Below are 15,662 nucleotides of genomic sequence, written 5' to 3' on the forward strand. Positions count from 1 at the left end.
TCCACTATAAGAAAACTTTTCTGTTCACATAATGGATTTCAGACCTTTTAAAAAAATTTCAGATCCATCTGATATTTATCTTGAGTTGGATGTCATTCAGAGTGTTTGTCATTCAGACTCTATATGCCTTTCTAATATTTAGTATCTGTCACTGCCACTAGATTGGTATGCCTTTGGTTTTGTCTTTCCTTTTGATGAAACGTTTCATGAGAATAATATGAGATGCATAAATGTGCATTTAAAAATTAATTTCAAATATTAGATAAAGCTGTTAGATTTAGAGACCTGGTTTATTTACCTAGACAGAAGTAATAGCCTGGTGTAATTTTACATATGCTGATTTTTGTGTAACCATTTAAAAAGTGATACAGGTGGTAATTTAAAAAACCATTTGTGATCTACATATTCATGCAAAACAAAATTCCGGAATCAAACTACTACCCAGATGGAGTCTTCAAAGACTCTGATTTTGCTTTAGTGTATCTAGAGCATTCAAATATGCATGAACACTTTTTACATTCATTTTTACTGATTATCAGAGAGTTGGAGAATGGAAGGGGCAATATTTTTTGGTAGGTGACTGTAGTGAAATATCATTGGAAATTGAGTAAAATTAACATTTTACTCAAATGTTAATTTTTTCCATTCTCCCCGTGTATGCCTCTAAACTCACTAAAATTTTTTAATTAAACAAATTTTTTTTATTGGAGTATAGTTGATTTACAATGTTGTGTTTCACCAATGATTAACATTCTCTAGCATGATCAAAGAGAAAGACCACTATCTCCTGTCCACACCCAGATGACTAAGTCTGTTGCAGTTTCTTTGTGCTCCCCTCACCTCTTCTGGGGGTCTCTGATCATCTGACTCTTTCGTCAAGTGTCAGTTTTTCAATGATGTGTTGAAAATTTGGCCAGACTTAACCGAAAATTTGGCTGTAGAGAATTTCCTATGTGTTACCTTGTACGCGGGTCTCGCCCCTCTTTCTCTGGTCTTCAGACTGGTAGTGCCCATTTCCCATTTATTTCTGTGAAGACTCTCTTCCCATTTCTGGATGCTCCAACCCGCTCCCTCCACTCCTTTCATTTTCTAATGTAGGACAACACACATTGGTCTTAGTTTCATTGTTCTTTTCCACACTAAGCCCTGGGGGGCCTCAGCATTGAAACCCTTGTGGCCTGTCAAGGTGTTTTACTAAACAAAAGGCTATCTAGTCCAGAGAAAGATTACGCTTATTCTTTGGAGGCATAAGTGATTTCAGTTAGTTCTATTGATTCCCCTGTGTGTTACAAATATAAGAACATAAAATGTCACAGAGGAATCTGCCATTCCCTTCTCATGATTATGGATATCACTAGTCAGACACTCTGCCATTGCTTAACTAGGCAGATTCCTTTCTTCTGTTTATAATTTTGCCCACATACAGCTATCTCAAATTGAGTTGTGATTGACAGTCATCAGAAGGTGATGCTTTCCATCACCTCTTTGTGCCAAGAAGCAGATCAGAAAAATGAAATGATGATAAATATTTCGTGGAATAAAAGATAATCAATGAAATGCCAAAGTTTTAAAAAATCACTGAATAAGATTTTTATTTTATATAACAACTATAGGATTATTTAATTAGTATTTGTATTCAGCTTCCAAATGCTATTTAAATTTGACACATACTTCTAAGCCGGTGATTCCCAATGGCTAAGTGGGATGAAATTCAGACTCTCATGTATACAGGAGTATGTGCGCATATGTCATTTGTGTGTGTGTGTGTGTGTGTGTGTGTGTGTGTGCATCTTTATGTATGTGTGTATTTGGAAGAAGCCTTCCTCCAACCTGCCCCAACCAACAACAATTTAATATACTCCTTTTCCCAGTAGTACTAAGAATAACTGCTATATGCCAACATTACAAAGTGGTTAGCTATGTGATCAACTCCTTTTATAATTATGTTCAGTGAATCAATCTGTCAATTTTGGTGCAAAATTTTAATATTACTGTTGGTGCTGGTTTTAATGCCTTGAATCATTATTTGAAAGCATGCCCTTAATTGTCTTATTCTTTAAATCTGTCAGAAAGTCTAAAAAACAAACAAGAACAAAGACAGAAAGGAAAAACAAAACAACTAGGCAATCTTACATTCTTTACCAGCTTCCTCAATAATTAAAATTTTATTTATTTATTTTCAAATATATGGGTAATGCATACAGAGCAAAGTACAAAATATAAGAGGGTATAAGTGAGAAGTAACTTTCCCTTGCATTCTGTCTCCAGACAATCAGTTCCCTGCCTCAGAGGAACAATTGTTTTATTTCCTTTTCTTCCATACATTTTCTATACCTATACAAGCATAAAAATCCATCTGTCAATTGGTCTACCATCTATCTATCTATCTATCAACTATCTACATTTCTGTCTATCACATATATATCTTTTAAACATTGCAAAGCAGCACTTTAAAAATTTGCTCCAAAAATTCCATTGTATTTTATTATTAAACTTAGTTATCCAGTCCACTATTGATGGGCACTTGATTTCTTTTCAGTCTTTGGCTCTGACAAACAACACTGCAGTGAATACCCATTTACATATGTCAATTTATATATGTGCAAGTATATTGGTAGGATAAATTCCTCGAAGTCGAATTGTTGGGTTTGCTGAATTGTTCTCTTTAGAGGTTATACCAATAACAGTGCTACCTGCAATGTAAACCTCCTACAAAAATGCATACTCTAAGTTATAATTATTATTGTAATTGTAATTTCATCACCACAGCTCTTCTATAAAGTATGTTTTTTTTTTTTTTTTTAAGATAAAATGAAGAAATTGTGACTTGGGTTGGTTAATGACTTGCCCCAAACCCAACAAACTCCTGAGTCAGACGCACTTCCAAGATTAGATTCTCTTTCTCTTAAAGATGTGAAAAAAACCGTCAGGTCGTGAGACTTGACAGAAGTCAGAAGGCAATTCGAGAACTATCCCTGAGATATATACTGTAGTTTATAAGAAGAAGATTCAAAGAAGAAGGTTCTGTCCCTTCCTCTCTATTCCTTAGGTGTACAGAGAAAACATGCATGAATATATATTTTGTTGATGTTAAAACACAAAAAGGAAAACTTCTAGAGATTAACTGTGGAAGATCATCTCTGCCTCCTCATCTGTAAAATGAAAGATTGGACTAAATTATCTTTCAGAGTTGTATTTTAAATATAAATAGGTAAACTAACATGATGGAATATGATCTTTCTAAAAATTAAGCTCTGAATGAAAAATTTTAAAGTTTTTTTTTTAAACCCATTTTTTGGGGGTTTAACACAGAAAGGGATAATGACTACATACCTTCCAGATTTGGTAAGACTTGACATTTCTCTCTTTTTTGGCAAAAAAAGAGAGAAATGTCACTTATACCCTCATATTTTTTACTTTTTTACTTTTACTAATAATTATTTTCTATTAGGATCATACTATCTCCTTGTACTAGGCATATTAAGTGGGGGCACATCTGAGAGGGTAATTTAGAAAAAAGAGCATATTTGACTGTCTGAATTGTCTGGGCATCATGGCATGCTTCCCATGATGTTGCTCTAAATGATATGCCCTAATAGTGGTGGCATTTAGTTGTCATGGCATATGTGCTTTAGAAAAACATGCTGATAATTGTGTGATTGTTTCTCTTGCGTGTTCTAAGAATGGGTTACAAACTGAGTTCTGCAAAGTACAGCCATGCTTCCACAGATTTTGCGAATGCTGCTTCCACTTTGTCCCCTACCCAACTTTACTTTTTGTTTTTTCAAATTATGCTTTAAAAAATAAGTACTGGTTTTGGAAAAGAAGTAAAAGTAAAGGTCATAAATGATTCTTTTTTGCTTGGTCTTCTTAATTTTGAAACTCTGTTTATGAGAAGCATTTGCAGAAAAGGGTTTGAAAGCTAATCATTTCACTTCCCCTTCCTTCCAATAATGTGAAGTGAAGTAACTGTGTAGGTTTTACAGACTTAATTTAATATTGTAGTTTTCTGACAATAAACACTTTTATTTATCTGTTTACTTGTTCATTTATTTTCACAGATAAAGAATTATTTCTCATTTTGGAAAAAAAATCATGAGTTAAGAAAAAGCATCTTGGCCATTTGTTTAGATTTACGAGACACTTTGCATACCTACTGTGTAAGCAAGCTTATTTTTTCTGTTGATTTAACTTCCTTAATCTTTGGACTCTGAATAAATTTAGGTCATTGGAGAAATTATAGGTGGAGACAATAAAACCTAAGAGTCAAATAAATAGAAGCCCAACACACCCAGAAACCCAAATTAGAGATAAGGAGTACAAAGATAATAATTATTAACTATTTCCATTTTTTCTCTTTTTTTTTCTCGTTTTCATTATCTTTTTTGTGTCTTTTCTGTTGCCTTATTTAAGCTAAATATATATATATTTCCCCTAGATGTCTCCTAAATGAGAATCTCCCTTCAGAAAGAAAAACAAAACAAAACAAAAATACTAGCAGATTTACTTCCCTAATATGCTCTATAGATACTTTATATTTATGGGAAGTTGCTTATCTTAAAAATATTCCATGTGCACAAATGAAAACCAATGACTTAATCTGATTACCACCTTTCGCCCATCTGAGTCTACTATTCTTTGTGGAAAATCTTGGACCTTAAGAAAAATCTGTGGGTTCAGAAGGTAAGGAGGAGAATAAAATCTGGAAAGAAGAAAACTATGGCTGATCACACCTCAGGATGGGGCAGATGGAGGTGGTATCAGAGAAGGCTGAGCAGGAACCTGGACTTGTAGCCACTGAGCCATAAGGAACACCCCTCTCCTTCTCTGTCCAGTGGGAAGCCAGGAGTTCCACCAGCTCCCAGCTATGAGAAGGGTACTCATCACACCAAGAACCAGAAAAACCCCAATTTGGATGAGAAAAGATAATCAACAGATGCCAACACTGAGATGACACAAATGTTGGAATTATTTGATGAGGATTTCAAAATGGCCATCCTAAAAATGCTTCAAGGAGCAATTATAAACAGGCTTGATACAAACGAAAAAATAGAAAGTCTCAGCAGAGAAATAAAAGTTATAGAGACAAATTGAAATTTTAAAACTGAAAAATATAGTAACCCCAAACCCCCGAACCAAGCAAAACAGAGCAAAAAACTGATGGGATGGGCTCAACAATAGCTTGAAGAGGACAGAAGAAAGAATCAGTGAACTTGAAGATAAAAACAATAGAATTTATCCAACCTGAATCTCAGAGAGAAAATCAAAAAGAAAATGAATACAGCCTTACGTATGTTTGAGACTATAACTAAAGATCTAATATCTGTGTCACCAGAGTCTCAGAGGAGAGGAGAAAGAATGCAGGTCTAGAAAAATATTGGAAGAAATAGGGCTGAAAATTACCTAAATTTGGCAAAAGATATAAACCTAGAGGTTCAAGCTGAACAAACCCTAAACAGTATAACCCAAAGAGATCTTGGCCAAGACACATCATGATCAAACTTCTGAAAACTAAAGACCAAGGAAAGGCTTCAAATGCAGTGAGAGAGAAATGACACCTACCTATAGGGGAAAAGAATTCAAATGACAGAAGATTTCTCAAGAACAATGGAGATCAGAAGAAAGTGCAATGTTTTTCAAGTGCTGGGAGAAAATGACTGTCAACTCAGAATTCTATATCTATTGAAAATATCCTCTAGGAATGAAGAAAAATAAAGCCATTATCAGATGAAGGAAAACCAAGGGAATTTGTTGTGAGCAGTACTATCATAAAATAATGGCTGAAAGCAGTTTTTTAAACAGAAGGGAAATGATATAAGAAGGTATCTTAGAACATCAGAAAGAAGAAAGGACAATGGAAAGAGTGAAAATATGGGTCAATGCAATTGATATTCTTTTTTCTCTTGAGTTTTATAAATTATCTTTGCTGGTTCTCAAATGTCTGATGTGATTCAGTGTATATAGAAGAAATATTTAAGACAATTACATTACGAAAGAGGGAGAGCAAAGGGATTTAAAGAGAGTTAAGCTTTCTACATGCTACTTGTACTGATAAAGTATCAACACTGAAAGGCTGTGAAAATTATATATGTGAAAGAATGTAATACCTAGAACAACTACTGAAAGGCTGTACATAGAGATACATCTCAAAAACACTGTAGATAAATCAAGATAGAATTCTTAAAAAAGTTCAAACACAAAACAAGTGAATAAAGAGAACCACTGAAAATTATTCATGGAACATTGGAGAAGATAAACAAATTATCCACACATTAATGAAAACGATCAGTTATTTGCTTTCTTCCTAAAATCCAGTTGAGGAGTGCTGCAGAGTGAGTATTTTATCTGAAGTGGAAAAGGTAGTAGTCAGTTTGGAGCTGAGGTCACTCGAAGACAGAGGACTGGCTTACAGGGCCCTGTTGGGTGAGGTGCATAGTGATGGTTGAACATGACCATAAGTGATGAAGGAACTGGGCCAGGGAAAGTAGGAGATGGAAAGGGAGCACCAAAAGCAGATTTAAGCAAGGAGAATTTTACTTATTTCAATTTTTTTGCCTGGCATGGGCCCTTCATCCAAGTTAGAAGGAAGCTTCCTTTCCATTCCTTCTTGTACCTCCTGTATTGTCATCCACATCTTCTACTTTCTGGACTTAAAATTCCACGGTATTGGGGCTTGCCTGGTGGCGCAGTGGTTGAGAGCCCGCCTGCCGATGCAGGGGACACGGGTTCGTGCCCCGGTCCAGGAAGATCCCACATGCCGTGGAGCGGCTGGGCCGGTGAGCCATGGCCGCTGAGTCTGCGCGTCCGGAGCCTGTGCTCCGCAATGGGAGAGGCCACAACAGTGGGAGGCCCGCGTACCACAAAAAAAGAAAAGAAAAGAAAAGAAAAATTCCAGGGTATTACATATTAATTTATATAATAAGCTAAATAGGTTATTATGGAGAGAGGGTGGGCCTAGCTGTCATGAAAACATCAATTATTTTTGCTAAATAAATTTTGAGTTGCAAACAACAGACTTAGCACTTGTTTTTTGGACAAGCTCCTCTACGGTTGGGGATACCTGGGTTCTACTGAGATGGATGCTCAGCACTAATGATCAGAGAACATCCTCTCATGGAATTTGTCAGCAAGCTTCGAGGTGATATTTGTTTCAGCAGAATATAATGGAAAGTTTAGCTACACTTTTCACAAACAGAATCAACAGCTGCAGGGTTCTATAATATATTAAAAGGAAAGTCAAATCTGGACCTTGGGATTCAAGGTTGGAGTGGAAGCCCCCTTTGCAGTGAGTGAAGTATACCCTTCTGTAGGCTAAATGTAAATAAGAAATAGAGAAACACACACATACACATACACTTCTCATGAGGCCAATTATTCTTTTAAATTGTATTATCCACAAAGCATTTTTAGTTGAGTAAAGTTTACAATGACAGAGAACAGGGATAATTTTCTCTCTCTCTCTCTTTCTTTCCCTCCCTCCCCATCCTCCCTTCCTTCCTTATAAGAGGAAAGGACACCACCATTCTTCCAATCTGCTGCTTTAGATATTGGACCCAAATTGCTTTTCTATATAGCTCAAAAGGTATTTCTTTTTGGACTTAATCAACTAAAAAGGACTGTGGACATACAGTATAGTATGTCCGTTTATGTTGAAATCCACTTATTTCCCAGCTATCATTAATGATTGCTGTCCCATAAACTCCATTATTTTTTTTAAACCAAAATAAGTTTTCTGAATTAGTTTTCAGGTGACTGAGGATCTATGTAGCCAATATGATTATTTCTTTTCTATTTCAATATGGCTTCTCTGCTTGAATTCCATAGTTCTAGAATGAAAGTCATCAAGTAAGAAAAAAAGTGGAATATAAATATTGTTCCTTGTGGCTTTAGAGTCATTTAACAAAACACAATATTTAGATGCATGATTTCTATGAAACCCACTAAATGAATTTCTTTAGAAGATAAACAATTCTTTTGTCCTGCACATCTGAGAAGCTCAAATATGTAATGTCAGTCCTGTGTAGTTTCAAAATAGGAACCTTCAACTTGAATAGAAGAGAGGTTGTTTTCTTGAATAATGGGTATGTCCAATTTTGGTTTCTTTCAGCATAGAACCAACCCCAGAGAAGCAGTCCCAGGGTGTACCTTTGCATTTATACTAATTAACTCCTTAGGCACTAGTGCCCTCCTGGCTTTAGATCAAATTTGTGATTAAAAAAGGAACAGGTTATTTGGTAATTATGCAGGACCAGACAGCTTTACGAGGGGGGGCTTGGTCTTGTTTTGTACTGAAGTAGCTAGAAATGAATTGTCCATCGTATTCCTCAGTATATCGTCTTTGAATGCTCTTGAGCACTCAGGCCACACTGTTGAGGAAGAGATTGGCAAGATATTCAAGTATTTAAAATGTATATTTTGTATGTACATTTGGGATGGATAACCATTTTCATATATTTTGAACAAGTCTGCTCAATTCACAATGAATAATCACTAAATACACTGTCCAACTGAATATAGTTGACCTTTTGAGAAATTCAGGGGTATGAATACAGGAGAAGACTGGGGTAAGGATGAGAGGTAGAATATGGAAATGCTAGGAAAACAGTTGAAGAATATGGTGAATTATCACATCACATATTAGTGGTTTCACTTAAAAGGCATTTATACATTTCAAATTATATCTTCAAAATATAAGCTTTTAAAAAGAAAGATATGTTGATGGCATTCTAATGGCTTCCATCAAAGTGGAAGAAATGGGTCAAGAAGGTTCTATCTGTGTCCACTGCACAAGGTTCTATACCTACTACATTATGCATATGGAAGTATGGATTTGATTTTGCTTGTTTACGTGGAATAAAGTCCTATAAGAACTGCTAGGAGGGTTTTTCTTTCCTCAAGCCAGTCACTGCAATCTACTTATAGCAATTTTTACCTACTTCAAACCCTACCTAATAAGATGTTATGAGTATGATTTATGAAATCATTTGAATACTTCCCAAATCAGATGGAGTGGAAAACAAGTGAATTCGTGGAGTCATGAAGAAGAATTCATTTGCTGTGACACTGTTTTCTATTTAAAGTCTTTATATTTAACACATTGAGATAACTGCAGCAGGACTCCGACCTTTTGCTGTAGCTGTTATTATAGCTGTGGCAAAATGCTCTGATACACAGTGGCTGCTGAGTTAGCCAGAGCGTAGATGCATCTCTGCTCACCCCATACCGCATGAGCAGAGAGGAAATGCCCTGTTTCTCACTCTTCACCTTCTTCTAGTATTGTGGGGAGTTTTACTTATGTCTTCAAAAGTTAAGACATGCTTCTTTTCCCGGGGGCAACCTCTCTGAGTGAGAAGTATAATTAGAAGTGTGGCTATAGCATCTTGTTTGGAATGTGCTAGAAACAATCAGACATTCTTTTCTCTTCCTCGCATAGGACTAAGTGTCCATTTAGTCTTTTAAAATAAAACCATAGTGGGGTATCTGATTTTTTAACCATTACAAGATGAGGTAAATGAAATGGTAAAATGTAAATATACTTGAAGCAGCAGTAACCTTTTAATTTTAAGTAATAATGGAATATGTTCTGCAGTCACTTGCATATGCAAAGAAATGGTTTGGATGAAGATATTTTGCTCAAGACCCAGTCAGTGATCTGATGATCGGTGCAAAATTAAATAGGCTGTTGGTGCATGTCTCATTTGGAATAAGTAAAAGACCTGGAAAAAAAATGTAATGCAGTTAAGCCGATTAAAATGTTGTGTCACCCTCCTTTAAGTTAAAACCATTTGTTCAAAGAAAAGAAATATTACCCTGTGAAGAGCATGGGCTTTAATAAATATTTATTGAACTGTAACATCTCATTTGATAAGAGCATGTCTCCACCATGCTCAGCATTTTAAAGACTCTACTGGCAGCAGGGTTACTTTGCTTCGGAAATGTAGCAGGTGAATTGTAATTGTCCAGCCAAAGTTGGAATCAGTTCACTAGGACTAGCCCCTATGTTTATCCATTTCAAGTAATGTCAAGAGGTGAGATGTTTGATGAAGGGGGTATGATTTCTCATCTATGAAATGCTATTCTCATTTGTTCCTTTGGGGACTGGAGCTGTCAGAAGGAAAAAAAAATAGACAAGCTAAAAAAAGAAAATCTTTATGTGAAGAGAACCATAGAAATGTCTATGTAATCCAGGCTTTAAAGAAAATTGTATAAATCTTGGTTAAAAAATATGAGCACTTTATTAGTCAACCACATATAATAAAATATACTGTTGGAGTGGTCACCAGGCATTCTGTGATTAACAAGTCTATACTGATCCCTCCTTATGAGTGAAGTGGACTGAGAGCTTTTGGATAGTCACATTTCATGGAAAACCATTGACTCCTACTTTCTTCCTGTCTCCCATCTACAAATTTAGTCCCCTGGTAGTCCTAGAGAGTCTTTTAGCCCTTTTAGCTTTAAAGTTCTCACAGAATATTTTAGATGTGTTCTCCCATAGGTAAAATATTTTATTTTACAAAATTTTATGCTTCGAAGATGACACTGTATTGACAAAGTTTAAAAAAAAAAGTGTGAAAATTTTATGTAGACCATTAGCTCATTTAGTTTTACAATTAGCCAGAATCAAATGTACTTTGTGTATGAGCTATAATTAATATTCAATGACATTGAAAGAGCACAGTTTTAATATCTAATGTAAAAAATGGATTCAGCATTTGGATTCATTTGGAAAGCAGAGGCCTACCTAATTGTTTGTAGTTAACTATGTTTAAAAAATTTTTATTAAAAATTTGTAAAAAACCACCTAGGCTAATGTCTATTTATCTGGAGAACTCGTTGGCAATTGATTATAAACACATGTTTAGCTAACAAATCAATCACATAAATAGATTAGAATTAAGCTATCAGAGTTTTTTTATTTTAATCATTTCTAACTAATAATACAAAGTATTTACAGTTTTATTTTAATTTTTTGCTGCAGTTTTGAAGATAAGCTGTGCTGGCAAAGATGGTTAAGCTTTTTAACTGGTTTTTGTTTAGTTCAAAGAGCAACGCTATGGTAATTTTATCTTGGAATTGTGTGTGTGTGTGTGTGTTTGTGAGAGAGAGAGAGAGAGAGAGAGAGAGAGAGAGAGAGAGAGAGAGAGAGATGAAGCTATTCCTATCAGTTGCTTTTTGAATAGCACTTTATTCTAGCAATCTCTGACAGAGGAAAAAAGATCAAACCATAGAATGCCAAAGGAGAAAGAAATATGTTCCCTATTTTTATGAATAAGTGTTCCAATAACAGAACTACTAAGTAATTAGCAGAGGTATTTTCTTATTTGTATTGTTAAGACTACCTAGGTGCTTTAGTTATCCATACTACAGCCGTAGCACGGGGTGTCCCCAACCTCTACAACTCCTCCCTCATATTTCCGTAGCTGAATTAAGCCATAAGTGTTAAACATACTTTGAAATAATAAAATTAAAGACTGCCATTAAATCATTTCTCCTGTAAGTTGTGCCCGCTTAACAAATTTATTGACTGAATGGGGGCACTCAGTGAGCTTGATCCTGTTAATGGATGATCCACTCCTGAGAGAAAAGTGGGCACTTCTGTAAGTTGTAATTTTTTAAATTTATGAACAAACCTTGTTTAGGATAATGAAGCAGTGATTTAATAAAAAAATGAACACAACTTCAAAACATCTTCTCTCTATAGGCGATGCATTAGGCAGATGTTCAAACACACTGAAGACATTTCATCCTTTCCCATTAGGAGAGTATTCTAGGAAACAAATACCAGGGGTGTATCTCCTTATTCCCATTTTATAGTCAACCTTCAAGGACTGACTTTTTAAAAGTAATGCTTAGCATAGCGTTGAATTCTATGTCAGCCTTATAATTGGGAAAGGCTTTCAAGAGGAGGTGACAAGTGAGGTATAGGACATATACCTTATTGCTGGGAAAAGCATGGTATCAGGCAGATGAAGGTAACATAATTCTGCAGGGCATGGGGTTGGGGAGAGCTGGGAACTAATAGATGAACAAGTAACTCTCTGATAGTGTCTAAAGCATTATATAAAAAGTATGGAACCCAGCTGTTCTATACTTTATGAAGGCCAGACAAGAAGGAATGAACTGAATTTGAAGTAAGAATTGACAAAGGAGGTTCTTTAGTACTGGAAACACATATGAAAGGAGGTTCTGTCCTTGTCCCATGATACACACACACATACTCAGCTGTTATTCTCAGTGGACAGAGACCAGGCTGCAAGACCTTTTGAGACCCTTCACAGTTTTATAGAAATTTGAAACTAACTGAATCGAATTATGTGACTCCAAGAACAAAAAATTCTGGTTAACTATTCTGCCTTTCCAGACCCAAGGTCTTAAAGTCCTTTCAAAACAGTCAGGATATGCAAGGATCACTGGAAAGACAGTCTTCAGAGGCCTGTTACTTTCCTCTGTTGTGAGCCAAATAGAGAGTTTACAGTTCATAGGCAGACATCTGGTCATTTGCAATTAGGAGCAACAATTCACTCATCCATTCTTTTATTCCTTTTCTTTTTAAACATTTTTTTTTGAGTGGCTGTTTAAGTGATAGAGTCTGACTAATTTCAGTAAAAAAAATGAATAACTAAAATTTTCCAAGTACATGCAATTATGTATATACATATATAATAAATTAAGATTATTGCCCTCATTTTATCAGTTTTAGTTATCAGTCCACAGCTGAGCTCTCTGTCTCAGGTAATGTAGATAAATAAGCCTGGAACAAAATGGATGAGCATTTAGGATTCTATTATATAGAGAGTTTTGTATTCTAACTTGTTAACATATTTCTTAAAGCATTGTCTATTTCATCTAACTGACATTGAAAATAAGATTTTTACTTGGTGGATAATAATTAGTGCTTTTCTCCGTGTTAGAAATTAAGTTGCTTTCATTTTTTCACTGCAATGAACAGTCCCTAGAATAGAAATTTAGAAGGAGAATTACTAAGCCAAAGGGTAAGAACAATTTTAATGTTTGTAATGCTGCCAGATTGCTATCCAGAAATTCCATCAAGAGTGTATGAATATCTTTTTCCACTGTACCTTAACTGGTATTGACTGTCAGCAGCCCTCATGGTTTGGAATATCATTAAATGGTTTCTGATTTGAACAGGACTGACGAAATTATTCATATGTAGAAATGTTATCTTGGGCATGCGGGACTACCTCCCAAGCTTTTAAATTAAATACATTCTTCAAAAATGCTTTTGATTTCATGCACTTACATTCATTCACTAATTTGACAAATATTACCTATGTATTTGATAAGCTCCTACTATGTGCCAGGCTGTGACCTCTATTACAAGAATGGATGGTGAAATTTCCCTGTTCAGGTCACTATAATGTCTTGCTTAGTTTACTACACCAACTTTTCTTGTGTTCTCCCTGGAGCCAGTATTGCTTTTTCCCTTTACCACTGTAATGATTAATTCTGTGTGTCAACTTGACTCAGCCATGGGGTGCCCAGAGATTTGGACAAACATTATTCTGGTGTTTCTGCGAGGGTGTTTTTGGATGAGATTAATATTTAAATCAGTAGACGGAGTAGTGCAGATTTCTCTTCCTAGGTGGGTCAGCCTCATCCAATCAGTGGGAGACCTGAACAGAACAAGCAGGCTGAGGCTTCTCTCCCGCCGCATCCAAGTAAAAGAGAATTCCTCCTGCCTAACTGCCTTTGGACTGAAACCACATCACTGGCTCTCCTGGTTCTCAGGCTTTTGGACTTGGACTAGAAATACATCACCGGCTTTCCTGTTTGCAGACAATAGATTGTGTGACTTCTTGGCCTCTGTAATCCCGTGAGCCCATTTCTTATAATAAATCTGTCTCTCTGTCTCTGTTTTTCTCTGTCTCTTTCTGTTTGTCTCTCTACCTAGGAGATACATGTGTATTTCCTATTGGTTCTGTTTCTCTGGAGAACCATGACTAATACAATTACTATGGCTAGAGTAATCTCTCTGCAAAAATCTAGTAATTCTGCTTTCCCCCTTGGAATTATTTAGTGAGTTCCCATTGCCTTGCAATAAACCTTAAACTCCTTAACATGGTTTTCTGCATGATTTTGTCCCTGCTTTCTACTTCTTTAATATCTCCCTCATTTCCTACACTCTCTCCATATTTTCATATTTATATTTCCTTGAACACTCTGTGCTCTGTCACCTTTCTGAGCCACCTTTCATGCTGTGGCAGCTTCTTAGTCATATTCTCACTGTCTTTCTTCTGCCTCATTTCTATCCATCCTTTAGTTCTCAGCTTAGACAGAAAGTCTTCTAGGAATCTCTTTCAATCACTTAAATCTAGTTAAGGTACCCCAGCTACTTTCCCCATGTTAGCACTTACTATCTACCATAGTTGCCTATTTCCTTACCCGACATTCCCTCTGACATTGAGGGTCTGAAGGCAAAAATAGGCACCGAGGGTCACAGTCTCAACACTGAGAGATGACTTTCAGACTTCTACTTCTCTTGTTTGCCAAAGATGAGTTGCAACTTTCTTGATTTGTCCAGCTGTACCTTCATTTGATTTTTTAGCCTTAAAATAGCCTCATTTAAATTACACATATCTTTCTTATATGGGATTTAATGTAGTTTGGGATTAAATATAAGGGAAATTTGTACATAATGAAAAAGAGAGCAGTGCAGCTTCATGTGTATTTTTCTACACAGACGATGCTTCTGCCATTTTTACCCTGGAACCCAGCTTCTAACACAGTGCCTGACATAGTCTAGGCTTCTAGTGGACTCTTGCTGTATAAATAAATGGAAGCATTTCATGAGATTTGAGGGTTTCCTTTACCTGCTATATGAAATTGTTGAGGCCCCAAATCAATTACCTTTTACTCAATGAACCTGGTGACACTTTTAGCAGATGTGAGTCATGCCACTGCCGCTGATCACGATATTACACAAATGTAATTCCAGAAGATTAGCCTCCCATCTATTAGGTGGATTGTTTAGATACAGCAATCTAGTGCATTCGGCCTTACCGATAATGACCTTTCTATAACCATGCTCTAAATCAATGATTCTCAACTGGGCATAATTTTACCCCGCAGAGGACACTTGGTAATATCTGGAGACATTTTGATTGCTGTGATTAGGAGTTGGGCATGGAGGTGCTACTGGTGTCTAGTGGGTGGAGACCAGGGATGCTGCTCAACAGTCAACACTGCACAGTATGGCCTCCACAGCAAAGACTCATCAGCCCCAAATATCTACGGAACTGAGGTTAACGAACCCTGGTCTATATAAATCCAGAGAAAATTCGTGAAGAGCAAGCTGTCTAAAGTGACGGTCACGCTTGGTACCTCTGGACTTCTTAGGTTGTTGCGTATTATCTGACCATTAAAGGAAAAACAAAAGAAGGGAACCAGGCAGCCAAATGATACATAGTATTATTGCGTGGGAGCTGTTTTGGTGCTGTATTTTAACTCATTAACATTTAAAAATTGTTATGCAGCAGGAAAATAATTATGTCCTTGTAACGTTGAAACAGAATCCATTTTTCCAAGCATACTTTTTTTAAGGGCATATTGCTGAAACACCAACTGTTTTACACGCACAGTAATCACATTGCTGTTGAGTTTATTGTGTTTTGTTAGGACACACTTTACAGTGTGGAAAATGC

This window comes from Phocoena sinus, chromosome 7, assembly GCF_008692025.1.
Source record: "Phocoena sinus isolate mPhoSin1 chromosome 7, mPhoSin1.pri, whole genome shotgun sequence".
NCBI lineage: Eukaryota > Metazoa > Chordata > Mammalia > Artiodactyla > Phocoenidae > Phocoena > Phocoena sinus.